Source organism: Ambystoma mexicanum, chromosome 8 (genome assembly GCF_040938575.1).
Source record: "Ambystoma mexicanum isolate Mex_15411 chromosome 8, UKY_AmexF1_1, whole genome shotgun sequence".
Lineage (NCBI taxonomy): Eukaryota > Metazoa > Chordata > Amphibia > Caudata > Ambystomatidae > Ambystoma > Ambystoma mexicanum.
Genome location: NC_090929.1, coordinates 1,093,847,106 through 1,093,855,011, shown reverse-complemented (window position 1 = coordinate 1,093,855,011; position 7,906 = coordinate 1,093,847,106).

Here is a 7,906-nt window from a genome sequence, read left to right as displayed (position 1 = left end):
CCTCTTTGCACTCATCCCCTATGCTCACTTATCCCCTCTGTGCACTCATCCCCTCTGCGCACTCATCCCTCTGCGCACTCATCCCCTCTGCGCACGCATTCCCCTCTGCGCACTCATCCGCTCAGCGCACTCATCCCCTCTGCGCACTCATCCCCTCTGCGCACTCATCCCCTCTGCACACTCATCCCCTCTGCGCACTCATCCCCTCTGCGCACTCGTCCCCTCTATGCACTCGTCCCTTCTACGCGCTCGTCCCTTCTACGCACTCATCCCTTCTACGCACTAATTCCCTCTATGTACCCCTTTTCATATGTACTAATTCGCTCATATGCACTCGTCTGTTCTGTATATTTGCCGGCCCTACCCATTAGTCTGTTCTATGTAGTCCTCCACTACACATTCTTCCGCTCAGCTCATCGATCCCACTCCGCTCATCTATCCGTTCCTCGCACTCTGCATGCATTCCGCACTCATCCGTTCTACATGCTTATCTGTTCTACGCACTCATCCGGTCTTTGTAACTCATTCGCTCTAGGCGTTTGTCCACTTTAACCCCTCACGTGCACTACACCTTCATCTGCTCTACGCATTCACCCACCCTACGCAATCACCTGCTCCCCGCACTCACCTGCTCCCCGCACTCACTCGATCCCTGAACTGAACAGCGCCCTGCGTGCATCCGCTCTCCACACTCATCCGCTCTCCAACCTCATCCGCTCTCCAGCCTCATCCACTCTCCACCCTAATCCACTCTCCACCTTCATCCACTCTCCACCTTCATCCACTCTCCACCCTCATCCACTCTCCACCCTCATCCACTCTCCACACTCATCCACTCTCCACACTCATCCGCTCTCCACACTCATCCGCTCTCTATACTCATCCACTTCCCATACTCATCCGCTCCCCATACTCATGCACTCCCCACACTCACCCGCACTCACCCGTTCCCCACACTCACCCATACCCCGCACTCACCCGTTCCCCGCACTCACCCGCTCTATGCACTCGTTCTTTCTATGGATTAATCTGCTATATACATTCATCCGCTCATCCGCTCTATACACTCATCCACTCTATACATTCATCCGCTCTATACACTCATCCGTTCTATACACTCATCGCTCTATACACTCATCCACTCTATACACTCATCCGGTCTGCACATTCATCTGCTCCAGCGTTCTACACACTCTTCCGCAGTCACTCGGTCTACACACTCATCTGCTCTACGCACTCCTGCCATCTACGCACATCTCTGTACTTACGCACTCATCCGCTCTACGCATTTGTCCATTCTACACACCCAGCCGCTCAACATACTCATCCGTTCTTTACACTTCTCCTATCTATACACCCAGCCGCTCTACACACTCATCAGCTCCCCATGCTCACCCGCTCCGCATGCTCATGTGCTCCCCATACTCATCCAATACCCGTGCTCATCTGCTCCCCGCACACACCCGCTCCCCACGCTCATCTGCACCCCGCACTCATCCGCTCCCTGCACTCCCCCGCTTCCCGCACTCATCCGCTCTATACACTCATCCGCTCTATACACTCATCCACTTTACTGCTTTGATCTACTTTACTCGTTCTATTCTGTTTGTCTTTTTAGTTTATATTAGTGGTTATTAGATGTCAGCTTCTCGCATCTGGTAGTTTTTTGGATTGGTGTCATTGAGATGTTGTTATTCTGTTTGGGTTAGTTTGCATACGGGTTGGTTCTAGGGGAAGAGCCAGGTTTTCAGTAGTTTGTGGAAAGACATTAGATCCTCAGTTAGGCGGATGTGGAGTGGGAGTGCGTTCCATAGCGTGGGGGCCAAGGCTGAGAATGATGATCCACCTAACCTGACTGAGTTTGTCTTAGGTATGACTAGGAGACCTGCTGAGCTTGATCTTAGAGTGGGTTGAGGGTGATAGGGTTTTAGCTTGTCTTGAAGATATTGAGGTCCGGTTTTATGCACTGCTCGATGGGAGATGTATAAGGTTTTGAAAGTCACTCTTCGGGTCACTGGAAGCCAGTGCAAAGTCTTAAGGGCCGGGGAGATGTGGTCTCTTTGGCCGAGCACAAGTAGCAGTTTGGCTGCAGCATTTTGTGCCCTTTGAAGTTTATTCAGTTGGTAAGCGTGGAGTCCGAGGTAGAGGGGGTTTGCGTAGTCCTGTCTTGATATAACAATTGATTGGACCACGGAGAGTCTGTTGGGAAAGGAGAGATATGGAAAGATGCGCCTAAGGGTTTTAAGGTGGTAGTGGCATGACTTTGAGACGTTGTTGACTTGGCGCGAGAGTGTTAGGTCAGAGTCAAGCATGCATCCAAGGTTTTTCACTGCGTTAGAGGGGGTTGGTGAGTTGCCCATGGCGGATGGCCAGGGAAGTGGGTGTGGAAGAAGTTTGGAGTTGCCACAAACCATGATTTCTGTTTTGGAGGGGTTTAACAAGAGGTGGCTTTGGGTCATCCAGAGCTCTATGTAAAGGAGGCAGGAGGCGAGGTCAGGTTGGGAGTTGGGTTTTGAGTTCAGGAGTTTTAGAATAAGTTGAGTGTCATCAGGGTAGTTGTAACACTGGATGTTGTGTGAGCAAATTATTGGTGGGAGGGTGATCAAGTAGAGATTGAATAGGAGGGCAGATAGGCATGCTCCTTGTGGGACTCTCGTTTCGACTGGTCGGGCTTGTGAGGAATAGGTGGAAAGTATTGTTATTTGGTGCCTATCTTTGAGGAATGAAGCTATCCATTTAAGAGCGGTTCCACAAATTCCTAGGGAGTGGAGGCGGTCAAGGAGGATTGAGTGATTGATTGTGTCGAAGGCGGCGGATAGGTCAAGAAGGATTAATGCGGCGCATCCCGCGGAGTCAGCTGTTATTTTAAGGTCATCCCAGATTGAGGTTAGGGTGGTTTCGGTTCCGTGACAGGCTCTGAAACCTGATTGTGCGGGGTCTAGAAGATTGTTGGCTTCGACAAAGGCATTTAGTTGGGAGTAGGCGGTTCGGTCAATGAGTTTGGCAAGGACCCTGGTGTTTGAGATGGGGCGGTAGTTTTTGGGCTCGAGATGGTCGAGGGAAGGTTTTTTTAATAGAGGTTTGACATGAACCGTTTTGAATGCGTCGGGAAAGATACACGAGGAAAGGGAGTCATTTATGATGGATCTTGCGTGTTCTCCTGCGCAGGTGGAAGCGAACATTTCTTTTGAGTTTTGTGGCCGGGCAAGGGTCTAGGAGAGAGCTGGATGGTTTGCGGGCATATAGAAGTTTGAGAAATTGGTCTGGTGATATTGGACTAAAGGATTTGAACGTTGGTTGCGTAGTGGTCGCAGGCGGTGGATTGGCCAGTATGGGGGAGGGTTGCCAGGTGGATGTAAGAGAGCCAGTTTGGTGGTTAGAGCATTTGTTCTTTTGAGAGCCGTGGCGTAAAAGTGGAGCGAGAGTGAGTCGCACAGTGATTGAGAGGGGGTCGGTCGGTCGTAGTGCATGCCGGTTTGGTGAATTCTTTGCTGGGGTTTTGCAGTTTAGGATTCGGGAGTTGTAGTGGGCTTTTTTTGCTTTCCGCCTTGTACTGATGAAGGGTTCAGGCCAAGGTGGCACTGCTCTCTTGGGTTTTGTCTTTCTGCCATTTGCATTCTAGGTATTTATATAGTTGTTTAGTGGTCTTCAGCTCAGGTGTGAACCATCGAGGGAACAGGCCACGGTGGGCTGATGGTTTACAAGAGGGTGTGAGCCGCATTAGTGAGGTGTTGAGCCATGAGTCAAAGGCGTCAGGGGTTAGTTGTTTATTGAGTTGGCAGGTAGGTGGTGGAGATTGGAGGAGTGTGTCGGCTAGGTCAGGAACGATTGTTAGTTTTTTCCAGCATTTGCGTAGCTTCGGAGGTTCAGATTCGAGTACGGGAAGGGGGTCGGGTGAGAGAATGGCGAAGGAAACAATGAAGTGATCGGACCAGATGATAGGGGTGGGGGTGTTTAGATGTATCCGGTTGTGGGAGAAAAAGATGGCATCAAGAGTGTGTCCTTTATAGTGAGTCGGGCCGTTTATGTGGGGTTGGAGGTTAATTGCGTCTAGACCGTCAACCAGAGAGTGTGTCATAAGGTTGGTGGGGATGTCGAGCCATATGTTGAAGTCTCCAAGAAGGGTGAGGTTGGGATGGTTTAGTTGAAGGGTGGCAATAGAGTTGCAGAGGTTGTTTGAGAATTGCCTATCGTAGCCAGGGGGTCTGTAGATTATTAGGAAGCTGTGTGAGAGTGACGGGGAGAGGGATAGTTTAACGAGGAGTGATTCGCAGGAAGGAAAGCAGGGTTGGTTGTCGCTGATTGAGGCGTGGAAGTGAGATTTGAATACGAATGCTATTCCTCCACCTCTAGAGGGATGGTTAAGTGGGATGAGGGAGTAGTCATGGGGGAAGGCTTCATTGGCGATTGGGGCGAAGTCGTCAGAGAACCAAGTTTTGGTGATAAAAACCAGGTCTGGTTTGTCAGAGGTGAGGAGGTCAAAGATCCAGTGTCTGTTTTTTGCTACGGATCGGGCATTAAATAGGATTCAATTCACTTCGGTAGGTGAGGTTGGTGTCGGAGCTGGAGCGCAAGGGAGTTGGGGGGAGAGAGTGGAAACTGGAGAGGGAGAGGGCTAGGGTGGTTGATGATCGATGGAAAAAGTGGGCGAGCAGAAAAATTGGCGGGTTTTGGGTGGGAGTGGGTGGATGCGTGTGTTAGGATGATTGGGTTTAGCCCGGGGGATTTGAAGGTGGGGTGTGGGCGGTTAGGGGTTTCAGTTGCAGTTGGTGAGAAGTCGAGGGAGAGGGGTTTCAGAAAGGGTGAAGCGAGGGGGAGAAGGTGGTGATTGGGGGAAAGAGGTGGTGGGTCGAGACAGGGGAGGCGAAGAGTGCTGAGAGATTGAGGGGACCAGGTACGTTTCCTCTTTAGGGACTTTGTTGTGATTGGCGTGTGAGGGTGGGTAGGGTGGTCAGAGGGGGAGAGGGCTGAGGCTTCTGTTCTTGCTAGGGCTAGGCATGCAGTTTTTAGGAAGGGGAAAGGGTGTGGTCGGGAGGGAAAGATGGTGGGGGTTTGTGGCAAAGGCAGAGGGTGGATGACTGCAGGGCGAGGTGTGCCCGGTATGGTAGTGAGGGGAGCGGGCATGATCAATGTCGGCTGGTCGGTGATGGGGTTCGGGGGAGCAGTGGTTTTAGGGTGGTTGGCTCGCCATCGTGCTCCTCTGGCTTGGTGTTTGGAAAGGGGAAGGGTAGGAGTCAGGAAATGGGCTGGGGAGGGACGCAGGGGGGAGAGGGAGACACCGGGGCACGGGGCCTGAGAAATTAACACACCAGTAATACCACCAAAAGAGGGGGCTGCAGCTCAACTCACCTTGCTCTGGATGTAAAGAGCCGAGGGATCGACGCTGTCCAGGACTAGGTCAAGGCTACAGGGACTTGTGACCCAATCGGGGCAGGGGTGGGCGGGATGGGAGGAGGGTGGGAGGGAGGCCCGACTAGGAGTCAGGAAATGGGCCGGGAAGGGACGCGGAGGGGAGAGGGAGACACCGGGGCACGGGGGCTGAGAAATTAACACACCAGTAATACTACCAAAAGAGGGGGGCTGCAGCTCAACTCACCGTGCTCTGGATGTAAAGAGTCGAGGGAATGATGCTGCAGAGGACTAGGACCAGGCCACAGGGACTTGTGAACCAATCGGGGCAGGGGTGGGCGGGTGGAGATATGTGATTTGGAGGTGTCATGGCTGAGACACTGGCTGACACGTGCCCCTTTAAGGCAGCACCTGTATAGCCGGAAGAAGAGGAGCGAGGAGTGAGCACGGCAGTTCAGAATAAAGTAAAGAGAAGAAAATACCTGTCTCCCTGTCATGCTTCCCATGGAATGAGTGTGTAAGAAAGGCCAAAAACCGGTGTGGAGGAAAAAATCGAATAAGGCATGATCATATAGGTAACCGCCTTTTATCTTGCCATTGTGTGACACTATATTCTGCTTACGCGATGTTACTGATAAACCCTAACAAGCACTTCCGAATGTAGCTGGTATCATAAGGCAGTACAATAGGGGTTTGTCTCAGTCAGCAATTAAAGTTGCAAGGTGTGACCTTGCCAAACTAAGACCACCCCCCTTCCATTGACACTCATGTATTCTTGCGAATATAATAGATCTGGGCCCAGGAGGAAGGGAGGTTCACTTGCGCTGAAGTCTCGTGTTGAGTTTAGTTATTTGTTTTGCTTGCTGCTTGGCTAATGAAGTGTACATCAATCCACCAGAATTGAGAGTGGTTGTTATTTTCCACTGCAATCTGGTGCCTTAAGACGTCGGCTCCTGCTGCTCTGCGGCCGGACCTGGGCCACCGGGCACACTTCTTGGTGATCCCCTTGGCCCAAAAAAGGATGATTTCATCAGAGTGGGGAGCTGGCTGAAGCACCCAGTGGGGCGGACAGACAGACGCGGAGGATAGAGCCGATCGGAAAATCGTGTATTGATAAGCACAGGTAACTGCATTAATGTAATGGGATGTCATGTGATGTGGTGTCTGAAACTGGTCAAAAATCTACATGTGGATTTGGCCTCATATCGGGTTGGGCGGAGCGGCAGAAATGCAACAGTAAAGCTATTACAGCTGCATTACCGCTCCGCCCAATCCCGAGTTTCGGAGAAGATTGGGACACTCACCTCCAACTTTGAGCTGGAGGAGATTGTGCTGACTTTCAGGCCATTTTCAGCGCTCTTACCGCCAGCGCAATTACCGCTGGCGATAATAGTGCCGAAAAGCCCAACAAAATGGGGAATTACGGCCACACTGCAACTCCGGATCCGGCACAAATTGCACCGGACCAAGTTGCGGTAAAGCTATTAACATTGGGCAGTAACCCAGCGCATTTAAGCCGGGATACCACCCAACTCGTGATGAGACCCAAAATCTGTCTGGAATAATAGGAGGAAAAGCACCCTGCCTAACAACACTAGTTACCGGAAGTAAGGAAAGTAAAGCGGTTGGCCACTGCAGTAAAAGCAGAGCATCCAATCTCCCTGCTGACTTAACAAGACCTGAGACCGCAAATCGGTCAGAGTGGCATAGGACCCAGTAGGGTGAATGTGGTCTGTATGCATGCAAAAAAAACATTTTAAATAAGAACCCTGAGATTGTCTTGACCCATACCTTGTAGGTTGCTACCCTGCTTTTCATTTCACACTCACCTCTATCTCAGTATGGAAGTTGTAACAGGCTGTATTTGTATACCTATATACCTACCCATGTCTTTGAAGAACTGAACATTGCTCTTTATGGTGAGTAGAATAATGTGGAAAATAAACTGCAAAACAGCAGTTATCTGAATCTGACCAACACCTGTGGGTGTCTCTGAAATGTCTGTACGATGAATGAACTGGGACTAAGTGAAATATGAGCCGCTAAATAGACAGGGCAGAGCGATTAAGTTCATGAGTCATACCCACACCACCAGCCCCTGGACTCAAAGGTGTCCCTGGGTTGATGGGTTTAGGAATGGACCTGGACCCGTAATAAGCCATACCTTGTCTTAACCACCTGGGAGAATGGGTTCAGGGCAATCTAGACAAGTGCTGCTCCCTCCGAAAGGGAGTCCTGCCCACTTCATGTTTACACACTTTTCGCCGAAAACATGTAAGTACCTGGAACAATGGCATGAGTATACACAAACCTAGTCACCTAGATATTTTCCTCAAGAAGGTACATTCGATCTAAATAGAATCACTACCTTGCAAACAGCACAGCTCACTCGATTGGTATCCCAAAGCCACTAAGAGAATAACCGAATCTAGGACAGAGGCACTAAAAGACTCACAGATAAGGCTCCAGCAGCAAGCAAAATCCACGAAGAATGAGTGCACAAACCTGCAGGTCCCGACCCACAAAACCAGATACAAATGGTTATATACAGTCCTCC